The following is a 20,399-nucleotide window of genomic DNA, read 5'->3' as shown; positions in this document are numbered from 1 at the left end:
CCAAAGTTCCCTTCAGCAATCTTGAGATATCTGGTCACCGTGAGGTGGTGAAAGAGCCGCATATATGCCAAGTGGATGGGATAGAGACATGGGGTCATTGCTTGTCCCAGGCCTTGCAATCCTGTCTGTGTTCTTGATGGCAAGACAGAGATTTTTCCAGTTAGCACCCAAATCATGCATGACTTATGTTTCTAGCTCCTTGCAAGATGCTAAAAGATATCCAGTTGAAGAACACTGTTCAGATTATTATACTGAAAGAACTGACTTCACTACTGCATACAGCTGAAAATATCAGAAGTTTGTCAGAACCATCCACCAAGTACAGTATGTTCCAGTAACAATCTAGAGGTGTCAAAAAGTATGGCAAATCCAATGGCTTAATATTCAGCCTTAAATATCCCTCAGCAAATGCTGAGAAGGAATTAGACTTACACATATTCTATCTCTGCACAAAGAAGAACTTACTGTTTTTGTCAGTCTTGAAGATTTTATCTTGTATTTTTAAATGCCGTATTTTTAACATTTTTTCCACACTGGATCTAGACATTTAGCAGCGTGCCAAATTCCAAGTTTAACATCAGACAAATTATGGCTTCTTTCCCAGAAAGCAATGAATTTTTAAAATTTTACACTAAAGCATCTGCAGAATGCTCAATAAATTCAACAATGGACTGCACTTTGTTATAACTGTGTATTGGTTATTTCACAAACAGGCACTTCTATAGCAGCTTCTATCCAAGTATTTCAAAGCTCTTTATAAACATTGCTTAGGCCTCAAAAGACCCCTATGATGTAGTACATCATACAATCCTGTTTTACAAAAGAAAAATCTGAGGAGACATGCCTGCGGCCACACAAGTCTGTAGCAGAGCCAGGAATAAAAACCAGCTCTAACCTAGTCCTGTCCATTAGCCACTAGATAATGCTTTTTTCTCCCAAGCAGAGATGCATTATCATTCTCTACTAAAGTTTTCCACACAAGCCAGTAAGGTCCTGATCCACTGCAGTCAGCGGGAATCCTTCCATTAAACCTCAGTGAGCTTTGGAACAGGTCTTACTCACTGTCGCTTTTAAGATGAAATGGACAAAGAACTGGATTAATCTTCAGATGGAACAAACTAGTATAATGGAGGTTATTAAACTAATATAGAAATTATAAAAAAGTTTTATTTCAAGAACAGTATTCTATTTTCTGATGGCCTAAGGTGATCACTTTTTTCTCCATGCAGAAATTAATAAATACTCACTGTATGAGGCTCTGGGAAAAGTATTCTATTCCCTACAGACATTAAGCAACCTGAGCCAACATAACAAACAGGAAATGGACCACCTCAGAGTTAACATTTTGCATTGCTTCTTAAACTTCCAGCTTGATTATTATGTTATGTGGTGCTCTAATGTATGTGCTTACCAATAACCCAATTAAAGTTACCAGTTAATTAAATCAGAAACAGCACAAAGAGGAGATGTAAATTAGTATTATGAAAAAAAAAGAAAGTATGTACCACAATAGCAAAAAATGAAAGAAAGCTTTCTGACTCAAAAAGCCAGCAATTGAATCTGATTCTTTGCTTTTCAAAATCCTTGTCTACAATATGCATTGCAGTGTTTGCTCCAGACCTCAAACGTAGCATCAAGAAAGAGCGTTAAAACAAACAAACACACACTTAATTGTTAATCTCCTCTCCTCTCCCAGTACATGGAAGCTACATCCAGGGCCGTTCCTACCCATACGCAAAGTACGCTGCTGCGTAGGGTACCAAATTTCCTGATGCCCTACGCAGCTGCGTGCTGCTCCAGCCCCTGCTCCACCTCTTCACTAAGGCCCCCGCCTCTGCTCTGCCCCAGCCCTGCCTCTTCCCACCCCAGCTCTGCTCCCACTTGACCCCTTCCCAAAGCTCCTGCCCCGCCCCCACTTCCCTGAGAACTGCAGCAGAGGTTGGGTGCCCTGCACTCACCGGCAGCAGTAAGTGGGGCAACCCAGCCCCAGCCTGCTCCGCTCCTCTGGCTCTCAGCCATGCAGCCAGTGAGTGCTGGGGGACGGTTCCCCCCTGCCTCCCAAGGCTGGGAGCCAGGGGAGCAGAGCAGAACGGGCTGGGGCCAGGTCGCTCCACTTCCTGATGCCCCCGTGAGTGCAGGGTTGGCCTGGAAACCACTCCCACCCCGCAGAGGCCTGTGGGACTGCGTAGGGCACCAAAATGGCTAGGGACAACCCTGGCTACACCCTAAGTTATTCTCACCTCTCTTCTCCATTACTACTATTTTTGTCTCCGTCTCCTAAAAACTTACTGCCATGCTACTGCCTAGACTCAACACAATGTCCAAGCAACATTTCCTGTACTACCTTTTCTTTATTATAGCCACTGAACAATCAACAGTCTTGCTGGGTATTTGCATTTAGTGGCATGCTATTTCATTTCTAAAATGGTATTTCACCAACAAAATGCTTAAAGAAACAGTTTTTACTAGTGAACTATTAAATCTCAAATTTAAGTGAAATCTCCGATATGAGAGTCAGGAGTTCCTAGGGTGAATCCTACTATCAGCAAAAACTGGTGTTCATTAATTTCTGGCATCAGGAGAAGAAGGTGTGGGGGGAGAGTGTGTTTGCTTAATGGGTTTAATTGGCTCTCTATGGTGAAATTACCTAAGAAGGCTGAGACCACCACCTATACTCCAAAAAGATCCAAATAAACTGCAGTCTCAAAGAATTATGCAACAGGCTCCAATTAAACACATACATTTATACTGCACGTATATAGAATATACATAGTATACATTTTTATATATAATCACACAGTTCTGGTTTTTCTCTCTCCCCTTCCCTTTCATTCGTTGGACTGATGTGAACCAGTCTATGCATCCTTTATTACCCTCAGAGCCTGGAAGCAGACAGGAAGCCAGATGTATCAGCTTTTGCAGTTATAAAAAGAGTAACAAACGTGGCACAATCTTGACCACTCTTCGCCAAACCACTTCTTTGCAAGAACCACTTCCCAAACAGTTCTTCCATAAGTGATTGGTAGAATAGGTCAGTCGAGGCTAAGCCTCCCCTGACACAGCTGCTGCTGCCGGATGCCCAGTTGAGGATTTTTGGCAGCTTGCACAGGGGAAGTTTTTGATTATTATGCCCCATGTAGGTTCCAGGGCAGCTGAGGAGGCAGTATGTGCCACCCACCTTCCCGGAGTTCATCAGTAATCTCAGAACCCGGGAAGCTGAGTAGCAGATACCGCCTCCTCAGCCACCCTAGAACCTGCATGGCATAAAAGCTCAGGTTCTTCGGGAAGAGACAAGAGCTTTTCCCGCGGGGCAGCTTGGGGTCTCAGGAGGGGAGGTGCAGCGCAGCTGGGGCAGCTCCAGCCGGCCCATGGTTCTCCAGCCATAGATGGTGGTGGGGGTGCCTTGGGAGAAGGGGTGGAGCCGGGGGCTAGCCTCCATGAAGTGGGGCTCCACCTGCCACCCACAAGTTCTTCCATACCCTCCCTAGATGCTGCTATCAGTGCAGACGCCAAACGAACATGCTTTTTTGTTGCTGATTTGTGGTGGGCGGAAGAACAAAAAAAAACAGGATCAGAGGAAGGAATAGCCACTAACGTACATGCCTTCACCTTCAACAACATGACATACTTTTGCGTTGTACTTCCCTCTAGTCCATTCAGACTATTACCTACCCGAATCACTCCACCTCATCCAGTTGACACCATTGCAGCCTGAATCGGTTTCTGAACTTGGATCTCGAACTCAGTGGGATGCAGCAATGAGCTCAATATAACCATCCACATGGAACTGTAAGAAAGTTAAGACTCATTTTAATGAGTACATAGAATTTTTTTCCACTAACAGTGCCTAATGGAAATACAATCCAACAAATCAAAAATACTAAGATTGCCTTATTTCCTATAGTTACTTGTCAGTGTAGTACCTAAGTTCTAAACCAATCATTCTTGCTGTTGAATATTAATGTGACCTAGCTATTGCTAAAGGGCAAACATGAGTGGAATGTAAAATCAGAACAGAAACTATAAGACTGATTAATTTTTTTCATTCTCATGCACCAACCAAAGTATTTGGGTTGCAGAAAAGTGTTTGAATTCAAATATAACAAAAACCCACATATGCAAAATAGCGTGAGAAAACATTTTTGTTTCTAGAACACAGTTAATAGGTAAACAAAACAACTGAAAAACATTTACAAAAATTAAATCTTGAGCCTAAACCAGATGACAGTATCCATTTAAAGACGCAATCTCAGAGCATCAGAGGCATATTACAAGACAGAGAACCTGTATGCTGAAAGCATTGTGTCGTGATGCTTCTCCATTGGACCCTCTTAGCAACAGATTAGGATAAAGAGTCCACAATTATTTGGCAGACCTGTCAGCTGCCCTTCATTTTAGTTTAACGTAAGGTTTTACAGGAATGTCTGTCTGTGGTTATTGATAGGAGGGGATGGAGTTGCTCTTGAATGGTTTGATCCATTTCTATCTGGAAGTTCTGTTCTGCACAGAGAACTCTCTTCTGGAAAGCTGCTGTATTATAGAATCATAGAATATCAGCACCGGAAGGGACCTCAGGAGGTCACCTAGTCCAACCCCCTGCTCAAAGCAGGGCCAATCCCCAACTAAATCATCCCAGCCAGTGATTTGTCAAGCCTGTTACTGTATATTATGTATGTTGAGGACATACATTTCTATTATACGTTCCTGGCTAGTATACTGGAACAGCAGCAGCTATAACTCTAAGACAGAACATACCCATCACCTTATCTTCATGACATTTATTGAGACCAACTCAAATAACCTTACAAAAATATGGCAAAGAACATGAGGAGACGGAGCAAAGGTTGTGGTGTCACTGATCATGTGGGCAAAGGTTGTGGTGTCACTGATCTTCTGGTGAAATGCTGTGATTGCTGCCATGTACCTTACGGAGCTGAAGGAGAGGCCAGATTGTCTGAGCTCCAGAAGGTAGTCCAGTATGATTGGAAGAGATGCAGAAGTAGGAGCTGTTTGCCTGGCAGAACACCATGCCATGAACCTAGACCATTTATGGATATATGTGGTACGTATAGATTGTGCCCCGCTGTGTAACAGTACAGTTTGCACCTGCTCAGAGCAGTCTAGTTCTTCATTGGAGAACCACTGAGGAGCCATGCCTTGAGGTGGAGCACTCCTATGTTTGGGTGGTGTAGATAGCCCCTGCGTTGGGACAATAAGTTTGGAGGCATGTGGGGGGAGGAAGAATGGTGGACAAGTGGACATCCATGTTAGAAGTGGGTACCATAGCTGTCTGGGCCCATAGGGGCTATCAGTATGATCCTGGCTCTCTCCATTTGTATCTTTAATACTATTTTGTGTAGCAGTGGTATCGGTGAGAATGCGTATAAGTAGGTTGCTGCTCCATCTGATCGTAAATGTGTCCCCCATGGAATGTTTTCCAAGACCCACTCTGGAGCAGAATCTGGGACATTTCTTATAGTTTCTATGGTAATATTTGGCTAGGAGGGCGGCATAGTTTGCCACCTTAAATTGCAACGTGGAGGATGCATAAACCTTGTGGCCAAGTCCATTCTTTTACTCTCCCTGTCAGAAGGAGTAAACCGGAAATGTTGCTGCTTGTTTCTTTGGTTCGCCGCTTCCACTACCAGCAAGTTTGGTGCTGGATGTGTGAAAAGCAACTGAGCCCTTGGAAGGGACATAGTATTTCCAATCTGCTCTCTTGCAGGTCGGGGGTATAGTGGCTGGGGTTTGCCAGATATTCTTGACTGGGTCCATGATAGCTCCATTGATCGGGAGGGCAATCTTGGACGAAGCCGTAGGTTGCAAGATATCTGTTGAGTCTCTGACACCTCCTCCATAGTGATCTTGAGCTCGCTAGACACCCTTTTAAATAGGTTCTGAAAGTGGATGAAATAGTCTGCCGTTGCTGGCGGTGGCGGCATAATAGCCTCACCAGGGGAGGAAAATGAGTTGTTATTTGGAGAGGTATCAGACGGCACATCTTTGTGTGCACCACTGCAGGTTCCTCCCATACAGTAACTCCTCGCTTAATGTTGCAGTTATGTTCCTGAAAAATGCTACTTTAAGTGAAACTACGTTAAGCAAATCCAATTTCCGCATAAGAATTAATGTAAATCAGGGGGGAGAGGGGGGGTGTTCGGTTCCAGGGACTTTTTTTTCACCAGACAAAAAGACATTTTATATTCACACACACAGAGTATAAGTTTTAAACAAACAAGTTAATACTATGCACAGCAATGATGACTGAAGTTTAGTTGAGGTGGTAGAGTCACAGGGTGGGATATTTCCCAGGGAATGCCTCGCTGCTAAATGATGAACTAGTACTCGGCTGAGCCCTCAAGAGTTAACACATTGTTGTTAATGTAACCTCACACTCTATAAGGCCGCACAAATGGAGGGAGGACACACAATAGACGCATGGCAGTGGCTGCAAACATTCCCTGTGGAAACTGAACGTGATGATGAACTCATGCGGTCTCACTGTGTGTGTGCGCGTGCGCACAAGACACACACACTGTGTGTGTATGAGAAACGCGCATTGCCCCTTTAAGTACACTGACCCCTCTCTTAAGTGCACTGCCCATTTAAGTAAATCAGCAAGCTGAGACAGTAGCTACTGCCAGCAAGCTCCCTCCATCCTGAGCCCTGTCATGTCGTCGTCCCCCACCACTCTGTAGAGATGGGGTACAGGAGCAGGAGGGCAGGACTGGGGTGGGGAAAAAGAGGGACCCCCTGAAATTAGCATCCCTCTTCCCTCCCACCCTCTGCACAGCAAGCAGGAGGCTCCCAGGAGCAGCACACAGCAGTGTGGGGAGAGACACCTGAACTGCCCAGCAATTGATAGCCTGCTGCACGGCTGCCTCACAGGGAGCTGATAGGGGGACTGCTGGCCCGCCCTGGTTCCAAGCCCCCACCAGCTAGCTCCAACGGGCTGCTCTTCCTGCAAGCAGTGGACAAAGCAGGCAGCTGCCAAAAAAACATTATATGGGAGCATTCTGCAACTTTAAACGAGCACGTTCTCTCATAACCAAATAACATTAACTGGGACGACGTTAAGTGAGGCGTTACTGTACATCCATCACAGACATGTGTGAGGGTTGAGGAGGAGATTTGGTGTCACCTCTATGTGGGCTGTGTCAAGTGGTGTGATGTCCCCTTTAGGGCCCCCATGGGTTCCAATAATGCCATTGTCCAGGGAAGGGCATGGGTGGTCCCATCCAAGGGTGCCCATACCAGGATGGTAACTCTCTGGCATATGAGAAGGGAGGGATAGCTCAGTGGTTTAAGCATTGGCCTGATAAACCCAGGGTTGTGAGTTCAATCCTTGAGGGGGCCATTTGGGATCGGGGGAAAAAAAAAGAAGTGATGACTGGTCCTGCTTTGAGCAAGGGGTTGGACTAGATGACCTCCTGAGGTCCCTTCCAACCCTGATATTCTATGACCTTGATCTTATTGGTACAGCATTAGTGGGTGTGTTGAATGTGGAGGAGTAGTGTGGTGAAAAAACTCCCTCCACTTTGTCATCCTCATCACTAGAAAAGTGAGAAGGGAGAGGGGATAATTGTCGGTATGGTGCCAACAGTCTCACTGAGACATCAGAACCCAGTAAAGAAGATTCAGGGGTTGGTGAAACAAGAAAATCCCTTTGGTAAAGAAACTGCGGTGCCAATGGATACCGTGCCGAGTGCAGTGATGGGACTGCAGGGTCAGTTGGTGCTGACTGGTGTGGCAACATGTGCGTCATCAAAGGTGGCAAAGAGTCAATGACGAGGCTGTAATAGCGGTTGTGTGCTGCACAGACAATAAATAATCCTTGATTCAAATGAGAACAAGATTCTTCATGAAGTACTCCTGGCGGAATTCTGCACCAACAAATTAAAAATTTGGCACATAGTACTTTATTTTTCAAAATAGCACTATATAACCATGCCAGTTTCATTTACTTCGATAATTTATTTCAAACTACCTGTCAGCAAGTACATCTGTAACAGTACAGACACACAAAAATTCCCCCAGGAGTACAGAGTTAAAGAAACCCCTATGACAGCCCAGTTCCAGTTTCCCTGCCCCTTCCTCTCTCCCCCCTCCCCCAGCCAGGGAGTCAGACACTCTCACTCCCTCCAGCCATGGGCCATTCCCAGCCCAGACACTCACACCCCCAATCTCCCCAGAGGCCAGCTGTGGGCCAACCCCACCCGAGTCTGAGAACGAAACTGCTCTAAGGAGCCATTATGCTGAAAACCATTATGTTGCCAAACACTTCTCATTATTCCTAATATTCTTAGAATAATAAATTGAAAAGAACAGAGGCCCAGTTAAAGTTTGACAAGATAACTATTTTGGTTTGTGGCCTTTTGGAATCTTCACTTGATTTAATGAGTTAGCCCATGGCCTTGGGCGCTATGTTTTTACAATTAAGAATTAATGCATTTAGCATCTCATCAGACCCAAACACCTACAGGGTCTCTTTGCCATTTGTCTAATGTAACACAACCTGAAACTGTAAGGGACATTCATGGTCCATTCCCTGTGTTACACTCTCCTCGGCTTGTCTTGAAATGAAACAAGGGGGTTGCTATTTCCAAAAAGTATATGGCTGAAACAGTTTTCCTTGCTACTCAGCTAATGGGGTCTGAACAAATCTCCTCTCCTTGTGACTTAGGCCATTGCTACACTAGAGAGAGCTTACAGGGCGCAGTTGTACCGATGCAGCTGCACCGCTGTAAGCCCTCTAGTATAGCTGTTCTAAGCCAATGGAAGAGAGCTCTCCCGTTGATTTAATTAAGCCACCCACTACGATCAGCAGTAGCTAGGTCAGCCACGCAGCAGAGGGTGGCAGCCCTGCACTCACACGCCCACCCCCATCACTCCTGGTCCCCACTGTGTCCTCTGGCCCCCAGGCTCCAGCCTCAGGCTTGCCACCAGCCCATCACCCCGAGCCCCCCGCTGCCTCCCCCAACCCTTCATCCACCTACCTCATTGCATCCGGTCCCTGCTGCCTCGCTTGGTCCTACATCCATCCCACAGGCATCCACTGCCTCACTTGGCCCCCCCATCGCCCCTGGCCCCTGCTGCCTCCCTACCCACCTCCCCATCCAGGTCTTAAATTTCTCCCCTCTGCTTTCCAGGGCTAAGTCTGTTGTGAAAAGTGATATCTGTATATTTATTAATACCACTTTTTACTGCTTCCCAGCTAATGAGCAAGGCTGCTGTTATGAAAAGTTATATTAACAAACATACAAATATCACTGTTCACAAAAGCAGACTTGCTAGTTAGTAAGTCTTTTAAAAAGCCACCAAAAAAACCCAAACAACAACAAAAAAAAGACACGAATATGCAAAGCATCTTGTTTGTTTCTATTCTGTTTAAGTCCAGTAAAGAGTAGAAACAACTGGATGTTATTTTTAAGAACATAAGACCAGCCATATAGGATCCGACCAAAGAACCTTCTAGCCCAGTATCCTCTCTTTTGACAGTGGCCAATGCCAGGTGCCCTAGAGGGAGTGAACAGAACAGGTAATCATCAAGTGATCCATTCCCTGTTGCTCAACCCCAGCTTCTGGCAAACTGAGGCCAGGAACACCATCCCTTCCCATCCGGGCTAATAGTCATTGATGGACCTATCCTCCATGAATTTATTTAGTTCTTTTTTGAACCCTGTTATAATCTTGGCCTTCACAACATCCTCTGGCAAAGAGCTCCACAGGTTGACTGAGTGTTGTGAAAAAAATACTTCCGTTTGCTTGTTTTAAACCTGCAGCCTATTAATTTCATTTGGTGACCCCTAGGTTCTTGTGTTATGAGGAGGAGGAGTAAACAACACTTCCTTATTTACTTTCTCCATACCAGGCATGATTTTATAGATCTTAATCGTATCCCCCTTAGTCATCTCTCTTCCAAGCTGAAAAGTCCCAGTCCTACTAATCTCTCTTCATACAGAAGTCGTTCCATACCCCTAATCATTCTTGTTGCCCTTTTCTGAACTTTTTCTAATTCCAATAAATCTTTTTTGAGACGGGGCGACATCTGCACAGAGTATTCAAGATGTGGGCGTAGCATGGATTTATATAGAAGCAATATGATATTTTCTGTTTTATTATCTTAATGATTCCCAACATTCTGTTAGCTTTTTTGACTGCTGCTGCACATTGAGTGGATATTTTCAGAGAACAATCCACAATGACAATTATCTCTTTCTTGAGTGGTAATAGCTAAGTTGGACCCCTTCATTTTGTATGTATAGTTGGGATTATGTTTTCCAGTGTGCATTACTTTGCATCTATCAACATTGAATTTCATCTGCCATTTTGTTGCCCAGTCACCAAGTTTTGTGAGATCCCTTTATAACTCTTCGCAGTCTGCTTTGGACTTAACTATCTTGAGTATTTTTGTATCATCTGCAAATTTGCCATCTCACTGTTTACCCCTTTTTCCAGATCATTTTATGAATATATTGAGCAGAACTGGTCCCAATACAGATCTGTGGGGGACACCACTATTTACCTCTCTCCATGCTGAAAACTAACCACTTACAGGGTAGATAAAAATCAATGATTAAAAAAATAAAAATTAAAAAAAAAATTAACTCGGATTTTTTTGATAAAATGCTTTGAGAAAAAAAACCTATCTAAAGATATCTTATTTAAAAATATCTTTGAGCTATAATGTATCTCATCATGGAATAGGGATAAACTCTAATTGTATAGTATGAGAGAATATATTAATGTAATGTTTAAGAAAAGTTTTGTAAACGAGTTCCAATAGTTCATGGATTAGGGACCCAATCTTATGGGGCTCCAGAGGCTTCTGTATAGATTATTTAGGTTAATCTTTCTATCTACCTACTGGGACTCAGTGTTCAGTCTAGAAGATACCATCAGAGATGCTTAGTTTTGCCGTTCTCAAACTGTGGATTTGTCTCTCCAGAGATAACATGCTCGTTAACAGCAAAAATGTTTTTAAATATATAAACAGGTGAGAAACAGACCTCAACCCCATTGTCTCACCACAAATTTGTGTACACAGAGTCAATCCCTTACCTCTCTCTAAAAGTGCAAAGTTTCAAAAAGTTCAATGAATAGAAGATGGTTGGGGGCGTAATTGATCTGGACAAGGAGAAGTCTGGAAATAAATGTGAGATGGGAGGGACAGGTAATAGAAACAAGTGAAACTGTCTGAGCAGCCTATTCCAGAAGTCTTGAGATCTTTCTGAGTGTAACCTTTATTGATTTGAGATCTACCATACCATTCTCTCACTAGAAGGGAAAACCTATAATGGCAGCAGGCCGTAAAAGAGACCCAGTTTGTGAATATTTTAATGAAGTTCCTATACCTGTGGGTAAGACAGGCATGCGTGCAAAATGAAACAGTACAACAAAGAAATGTAAGCCCTGGTTGCCCAAATGAAACAAAATCATGAGAAGTGTTCCTTCTCAGGAGAAAGCTGCGTTGAAGATCATGAAAGGAACATGTCTGAACATGCAGGATCTTCAGATTGGTAAACTCTTTTATTTCATACTTCTTAAGGACTGCCTGTCTTCCTTCTGGACTATTCTTGAATTCTCATGTTTGAGAAAAAAATATAGTTATTCTATGGTACTATCATTTTAGATGTAGTTGTGATTAAAAAATAAATAGCTGAAAGAGGCAGATCTTCCTTTTACAATTTCACCTTTAAAGTAGTACTGAGTGTCAGTGAATGCAATGAGTAATACTAAATGAGCAGCATGGTAATAATAATTAAATAACTGCATTGACTTATTTTGTTTAGGAGAATCCATCCTTAACATACAGGATTCTGAAGACTATCCACCTTCAAGATTACCATCATTTTCTATAGTTTCAGAGTTCTCTGCCAACGATCGTGTTTCAGTTACATCATGTATGTCACATAGCTACAGTATATCACCTGTAGCAAAAAGAAAAAAAACTCCATCATCCAGAAACAACCATAGATAAGTTTGTGATAAGAACCAGCAGATTACAAAAAGAGGTAATTGATGAAAACATTGCCCAGTTTGTTTATGCAACAAACTCTCCTTTCCGTATGATTGAGAACCCACACTTCATTAACATAGTTCAGTCATTAAGACCAGAATATAGTCGACCCAACAGAGCAGATGTTGCAGGCAAATTGCTGGATAAAGTGTATGAAAGAGAAATTGAGCAGTGTGCAAAAGGTCTAGAGGGTAAAACTGTAAATCTGAGTCTTGATGGGTGGAGCAATGTCCACAATGATCCTGTTGTATGTGCTTGTGTGACAACAGAAGAAGGGAATGTTTTCCTTGCAGAAACAATTGATACATCAGGAAATGCACATACAGCAGAATGCTTACAAGAAGTAGTAGTAAAAGCTATAACAAACTGAAAAAAATTCAAATGTCTAGTACGCAGCTTGGTCACAGACAATGCTGCAAATGTATCCAAAATAATAAATTTAGAAGAGCGAGAAGAGAGTCCCAAGCTAATAACGTACGGTTGCAGTGCTCATTTGATGCACCTCCTAGCCAAAGACTTCAGTGTTCCAGAAATAAAGGCTAATGTTGTTGAAATGTTTGTTGAAATTACAAAATACTTCTGTAACAACCACGTTGCAGCAGCTGCTCTGAAAAAAGTGGGAGGAACTAAGGTAACTCTCCCACAAGACGCGCGATGTAACTCAGTAGTGGACTGTTTTTAACACTATATCAAGATCTGACCTAATCTGACGACAGTTTGTGAACAAAATCGTGAAAAAACAGATGGCACTGTCACAGCCAAAGTTCTCAACACTGGGCTTAAGAGAAATGTTGAACACATGCTTAGTACCCTGAAGCCTATTTCTGTAGTCTTGAACAAAATGCAGGGAAATAGCTGTTTTATTGCGGACGCTGTTGAAATTTGGAAGGAACTGAGTGAGATCTTAAAAAAAGAAATATGCAATGACGGAGTTAAGTTACAAGCATTACAAAAAACAAATGGGACAAGCACTATCTCCAGCTCATTTTCTTGCAAATATTCTCAATACTCGGTACCAGGGTCAAACCTGAACTGTTGAAGAAGAGGAGTTGTCTATGACATGGACATTCAGCAATCATCCCCCCATAATGCCAACTATAAAACTTCAGAGCTAAGGGTGAACCATTCAAGAAATATGTTTGCTGATGATATTTTAAAGAAAGTCACATCAGTGAACTGGCTGAAGTCACTTAATCTCTTGGATTCAGAGACCGCTGAAGTGATAATCTCACTTTTAACAGCAGTAGCTTCTTCTGCCGGTATAGAAAGAATATTTTCTTCCTTTGGATTAATTCATTCCAAACTGAGAAATTGTTTGGGACCTGAAAAAGCAGGAAAGCGTGGGTTTTTTTCTCCAGATTATGAACAAACAGGAAAATGGAGGTGAAGATGACTGAGTTAGCTGCAGAAGCCAATATTTTAAGTTTCTCATGTTGACCTGGCTGACATAGTCTATTTAAATTTTATTTTATTTTTAAATATTTCATTTAACTATTTTAGTTAAAAACAATTTTAACAAAAACAAATCTGATTTTAAAAAAATCTTGAATGTTTAACTAAATTCAAAAATTCATATGCTTGTATTGTTAAAATATTACAGGTTTGCTGTTGAAGAAAAAAATCCAGAATACATAATGTTGTTTTAGTTAAATAAAACAATTTAAATGTTTGTCTGCTGATGTTCTTCTCCTAATACAGCATGGCAAGAAAATCCTCCAAATATTAATGATTAACCGTTTAATTGGAAATAGTTCACTTCCCAATGACTTCATAAATATCTGCTTCAATTACCTTTGGTAAATGAAATAACCAAACAATCATTCATTTTCTGATACAGCTGTAAAACTAATCTGAAAAGTTTTCAGAATAAATCACTTTAAAAATGTCTAGTGTTTACTTTCTAAAAATGAAACCCTACACGTATCTGAGTCATGAAGAATGTGTATTAAGGTTATAACAACCAACAAGAATGCACTTTTATGTAGAAATCCATGATTAAATAGAGTCTTCCTGACTAGTGATTTAAATTATGATTTAAATCCATTTAATTTAAATCAAATCCACCCTGATTTATTCCTACCCTTTGTTTCCTATCTTTTAAACCAGTTACCAACCCATGAGAGGACTTTCCCTCATATCCCATGACAGCTTACTTTGCTTAAAAGCCTTTGGTGAGGTTCCTTTCTGAAAATCTACACTATATCCACTGGTTTCAGAGTAACAGCCGTGTTAGTCTGTATTCGCAAAAAGAAAAGGAGTACTTGTGGCACCTTAGAGACCAACGAATTTATTTGAGCATAAGCTTTCGTGAACTACAGCTCACTTCATCGAATGCATCCGATATGCATCAGATGCATCCGATGAAGTGAGCTGTAGCTCACGAAAGCTTATGCTCAAATAAATTGGTTAGTCTCTAAGGTGCCACAAGTACTCCTTTTCTTTTTACTATATCCACTGGATCCCCCTTATCCATACAGTTGATCCCATTCAAAGAATTCTCAAAGATTGGTGAGGCATGATTACCCTTTACAAAAATCATGTTGACTCTTCCCCAACAAATTATGTTCATCTACATGTCTAACAATATTTAAACCTCAGTTCTCGTGCAATAACTAACAAAACCATGTGGAGGGCCACACCCTGAAAATGGCCTACTTTATGGGAGAGGACACATTGATCCGTAGACTCTTGACAACAGATTTTGAGCAGGAGAGGATCCATATAACATTCCTTTGAAGCCTCCTTTTAGAGGCCAAAGTTATTTCAGCTTTTTGGAACAGCGTGTGTGAAATTCCCAGACAATTGTCCAAAACCTCAGGGCTTGCAGTAAAATATAAACAGGGAAATCACAAGAGGAAAAAAAAAAAAAAGATTAAAAGAGCATGCAAAATAGCTAGTCTTATCAAGACAAACTTTTGCAGAACACAGGTACCATTTGGAATTAGTGTAAAAAGCAAAATCTTATAATTTTCATATCCATCTTTCCCTTTCCTCAAACTCTTTGGAGAGGCAAGACCTAGTCTCTATCTGGTACAAAAAGACAGTCCCAGGGAGCAGCTTGAGCATCGTTAAGCAGTAGCAGTGTTTGAGGCAGATCCAGAGAGTGCCTCAGGGTATGTCTAACACTGCAATTAGACGCCCATGGCTGGCCCAAACCCCTGACTTGGGCTCCAGGGGCTCGGGCTAACAGGCTGTTAAACTGAAGTATAGCCATTCAGGCTCAGGTTTCAGCCCTGGCTCTAGGATTGCAGTGTAGACATTCCCAGAGTCAGCAGCCAGTAGTGAACCGACTTCCTAGATCTGCTGCTGCTACTGACTGAAACATAACAATGACTGCCAAGTTACTCCATAACAGTTCTCAGGTGTCTACATAAAAGTGTGATGAAGTGGAGAAGCTGCCCGACAGCACCAAAGGAGTTAAAGAGAGCCTTCGGGCCTAGCTAGCAACACCCTGTTACACCTGTACCCAATGCCAGGCCTGGAGAGAACCTGGTTCAGTCTGGAGCTAGCTGCCTCCCTCCCTCCCGACTGGAAAGGAACGGTCACTAGCCTACCAGCCAAGGCAGCCACTAGGAAACAAGCATAGTCTCCCTACTGGAGATGGAAGAGGCTTAGGAGCACCTGGTCTAGGTGACTGAAGTACAGAGATTTGTCTGGTTCCAACCCTGCCAAACTTACAGCTGTCCCACCCAAAAGAATCTGGGATTGCAGCAGGATGAAGCCCAAGGTCCATAAATGGGCACTAGTAGAGGCAAGCCACCACAAAGACTTGGACTATAGGGCCCATGCCCCAAACTGAAGGGACAGTGGGTAGAAGTAGCCCCGGTCAGTAGACACAGACTCCCCACTAGGAGGCCTCCTACTTCGTGGTTGACTAAACTGAGCTGGGACCCAGTGGAGTGGGAAGGCTTGGATTCCCGTCCCCCTCACCTTAAAGACTTCTACACCCCTACCAAGTAGGGGGACACAAAAGTGCTCTAATCACTAGGCCACCTGGCCCTCCAAGCCCCCAGTAACAATAAGGTTGTCAGTTCTTCAGAAGCCACAAGCAAACTGAACTCATAATGTAACCCGGCTATTTTGTCTCAGTCATCCACGTGTGACACTACTATGCTGTAACTGGATCCCTACCTAGATCTCTGACAGCCTTACCTGCAACTAGAAGTAAACTCATTTTCAGACTAGAGCACCAGAGAATCCAAAAGACTATTGTAGAGCGAACCTCTGCTTTCTTCACAATAGACTACTTAGGACGGATGGCAGTTTGTGCCTGTTCCTCTGGAAGATATAAAAAAGAAGGCAGGTGTCATAACCATAGGGGTAGCCTAAATTCCTCCTTAGCTGTAACGGGTTAAGAAGCTCAAGTAACCTGGTTGGCACCTGACCAAAGGAACCAATAGGGACAAAAGATACTTTCAAATCTGGGGAGGGGAAAAAGAGATTTTGTTTTGGGTTTTGTTTTCTGTGGCCATTCGCTCTTGCGACTAAAGAGCAACTGGACATCAATCCATGTTCTCCAAATCTTCCTGAACAAGTCTCTCTTATTTCAAACTTGTAAGTAACAACCAGGCAAGGCGTATTAATTTACCTTTGTTTTCTCAACTTGTGAATTTTCCCTTTGCTAGAGGGAGGTTTATCTCTTTTTTGTTGTAACTTTGAAACTAAGGCTAGAGGGGGTTCCTCTGTGCTCTTTGAATTTTCTGCTACTCCGTAAGGTTAACTACCAGCCTAAGTTTACAGAGGTGATTTTTACCGTTTTCTCTTTGATTTTTTCACTGTTCCAAGACCCAGGAGTCTGGGTCTTTGATCATTTTGTAACCAATTGGTTAGGATATCATTCTCAAGCCTCCCCAGGAAAGGGGGTGTATAGGCTTGGGGGAATATTTGTGCAGGGAGGAGGGGAATAGGACTCCAAGTGGTCCTTTTTCTGATTGTTTGTTAAATCACTTGGTGGTGGCAGTGATCCCAAGGCAAGGAGGGAATCTGTGCCCTGGGGAAGTTTTAACCTAAGCTGGTAAGAATAAGCTTAGGGGGTCTTTCATGCAGGTCTCCACATCTGTACCCCAGAGTTCTGAGTTGGGAAGGAACCATGACACCACGTCACAATGTCTGGGAAAACATCCCCTGTTCAACACAAAAGGAGGCTTCAACAAGACCAGCTTCATTTACATCTTAAGAGACAGCAAGATTTCTTTCTTACGAGGATAAGAATTAGCACATTACATCTCAAAAGGAGTGACACTGGGATCATAGAACTTTTGCCTCTGAATTTGGTGTTACACCTTTCCTACTAGAGGCAGAAGAGGAAAAAAAAGCCATACATACATAAACTTCCCTCTCCAATGGATAGGGAGGGCATCTCCTCCCAGCAACCTGTGCCAAACACCAAGAGGCTGATGTTCATTGCTTCAAAAGCTCTCATGAGTACGCTCCACTAGCGAAACACACAACCATTACTTTCTAATTAAAGAACCATACATTAAGACTTATTACAGCTAGACTATTTCCAACAGGGAGTAAAATATTGTTGTTGCCCAAGCATCAGCTGTCCAAACAATTCAGATTCTCACTGGAATTTGTAGAAGGTAAGTCTCAAAGGGCAAGAACTACACTGCATATAGAAGGGCCCACGTGAAGGTTGGAAGGGGAGACTAGAACACATGGAATGTGGTGCCTGGCACGTACTGGTGTGAGAGAGTGAGCATCAGAAGAATCCAAATAGAAGGTAAGTGTGTTACGAGAGAAGTGAATTTGACTTAACTGCATACATTTTTTGTGTCCAGCCACTGTTAGCTGAAAACCAAATACCACATAGCTAGAAATAATTATTAGGACTCTGACAGGCAAGGCCAAATAGCTGCATGATTGCAGTTTGCTAATCAGAATGGAAGGATGGAACAGAGAGTTAATGTACCATGAGAATGGAAGGGAGTGTGTAAATAACCAACCTTGGTTCTGAAGTTTTATTGTTATGACTAGAAATACTTTGCTGGTAAGTCATGAAATTTACTGAAGCTAGGTGAATTGGTGACAAACTAGGGGTTACTATGGTGACCTTCTAGGAGTCACTATGAAGTATGTGCGATGTTTACGATAACAAAATATTGAGCCGGTTGAGGGAACTTTTCTTTGAAGCAGAGACTGACATCCTCTCCCCAGCAGCTAGACGGAAGGAGGGCTCCCAGAAGCCCAGCTGTTGAGCACTAGAAACCATCTCAGACTTTCGGTAACTATGTTTGCGATGCTCTCAACCTATTGTCTTTGCACATGTGTATGTGTTTGAAACTCAATTAAGAAGGAACTTTGGGTGAAAGAATTCTTGTTGGTATCAATCATTTATCAGACAAAGCTGTGTCTCCGTTGATTTATTCTTGACACAGCCTGGACAAAAACAGGTTAAGTTACCACAGGTTTGGGTTCTGAAAATCTCAGGTAACAAGCGGAGATGATGCCTTTGGAGGTGAAGTCTGAGGGAAGGTGTACCTGGTACACAGTGAGGAAAGCTAAAGGATGATTGCGTTTTTAATTAACATTTTACTGTTAAATGCTCGTTTTCTCCCAAATTATGTTTTAACAGCAGTTCTGAATATTATGGGAGATTTAGAAACAGAACAAAGGAGAGATGAAGAACTTCAAACTGAATTTCATTATTCTTGGCTAAGGAACATTTCACCCCATCAGCCTGGGATTACTGGAGTGTGAGAGACTTAAGGGAAAAAGCTACAACTGATTCTAAAAATGGAGCTCCACTGAAACACCAAGTCAGTCACATGATTTCTGGATTCAGCCTCCTTTAAAGTGAAAGCTGTCATTTCATTATTTTGTATATTTACTTTTAATATTGAATACAAGGAAGTAGCCTGATATATCACAAGACGCTGCTTTGGCTACCCAGTGAGCAGCCCTGCCTAGTTTGATTTCGTGGTCCCCTCCCCCCCGAGTCAAAACCACACACAATTTGTTTCCTTTTTCACCCCATATACTTTTAATCCTCAGTTTCCAAACAGAGTAGGACATTGCACCAGTAGAATCAGGAGGAACCTTCCACAGCTTTCTCTCCTGCCCAGCTTACCTTTGAGCTCCCCTTACTTCTGGTTCCTCCCAATTATATATCCTCCCCATTACTAAACCAATTACTTCATTAGCCCAACAACTGTCACTACATGTCAGTAATCCCAACCAGTAACACACTGATTGATTCCCACCGAGCCTGCAGCCTTCTCTGTGATCAGGGTACTACAACTAGAATTGTCACATGTCAGCACAGATATTTAGTATCTGTGACAGCATGCATGGGAGTACAATCTTACAGTGTGATTTAATGTTGTATTGGGTTACATTAGATTATACAATTTAACATAATTAACACGTCATGAACTGATTCGTGTTAGTCAATCACTATTTTAAAAAAATAGACAATGAAAACAAATGTTCAAAGATTTAGGAAGAAGATATTGGTGTGGTTAATCTTGCTCCATGGTCTAGGCCCAGGATATCTAAAAGGGCATCTAAAGCTCCGAGATGAAGACCATGATCAACAACTGCATACTTCTGGAATAATGGAACTCTCAACAATAACAGTAAAACGCATATGTGCAGGAGAGAACTTTCTCCAGACACAGGCAGAGACTGGAACTAACTCCAAGAACTAAGGATCATTGCTAACTGCACCACTTTCAAGTGCAAGGTGCATTTCTTTGACCTTGCATTCTCTAAACAAATAAATAGCAACCTATATATTTAAAACAAAAACAAAACAAAACACTCCACAAGCTTCTCCCCCTGGTCAGAGGATGAGACACCAACCACCATGTAACAGGATACTTCATAATACTGCTTAATGTACTACTGGAAGGTGCTTGGACGCTATGGTCATGACTGTGGTATAAGAGCGAGCACACACACACACAAGCCTAGATTGCTGAGTACCTACTGACCCACAACTACGTCAGATACCCAGAAAAGGGTACAACATTCAACAGAGTAAACATTTTATGATTAAGATTAAGCCAGCAGTTTAGATGTTAAATTGCTGTAGTGTGCATTCTACGTTCAGACTGTAGAGAGCTATTTACAGGATGTGGTCTTCTTAACTGGAAGACACCCATACTAAGAAAAAGCTGTTCTTATTTTTGCAACATACAGTAGACTATATGGCAGAAAACATTTTTTTAATTTTTAGGAGGGGGGAGATATTTTAAAGTTACCATAAAACGGATAATTTCTGTTAAGTGTATACCTACAAGGAAATACCCCAAAAACTTACAATTTTAACAACAAAAAGCAAAAACATCTTAAGATAAAACTGCTAAAAATAGTTTGTTATAAGAACTTTTTCAGGTTGATTTATTTTTTTCTTAAAATTTCTATTAATACAAGA

At 42.2% G+C, this 20,399-nt stretch overlaps 1 protein-coding gene across 7 annotated transcripts in view; it reads right to left on the bottom strand.

Annotated features, from left to right (window-relative positions):
• The window catches only part of ERBIN (erbb2 interacting protein), a 223,459-nt gene that overhangs the window by 180,889 nt on the left and 22,171 nt on the right, over window positions 1-20,399 (bottom strand). For 6 of the 7 annotated variants that reach the window (XM_077816949.1, XM_077816947.1, XM_077816945.1 and 3 more), the window contains one exon: window positions 3,673-3,787. The gene's annotated coding sequence lies outside the window, so the exon portion shown is untranslated. Of the gene's footprint in view, window positions 1-3,672; window positions 3,788-16,171; window positions 16,298-20,399 lie in introns of all 7 variants that reach the window. The other variant, XM_077816948.1, reaches the window with a different exon arrangement.

This window comes from Eretmochelys imbricata, chromosome 5 (assembly GCF_965152235.1).
Source record: "Eretmochelys imbricata isolate rEreImb1 chromosome 5, rEreImb1.hap1, whole genome shotgun sequence".
Lineage (NCBI taxonomy): Eukaryota > Metazoa > Chordata > Testudines > Cheloniidae > Eretmochelys > Eretmochelys imbricata.
The sequence above is the reverse complement of the archived record's forward strand: the minus strand, read 5'-3'. Positions and strand labels throughout refer to the sequence as shown.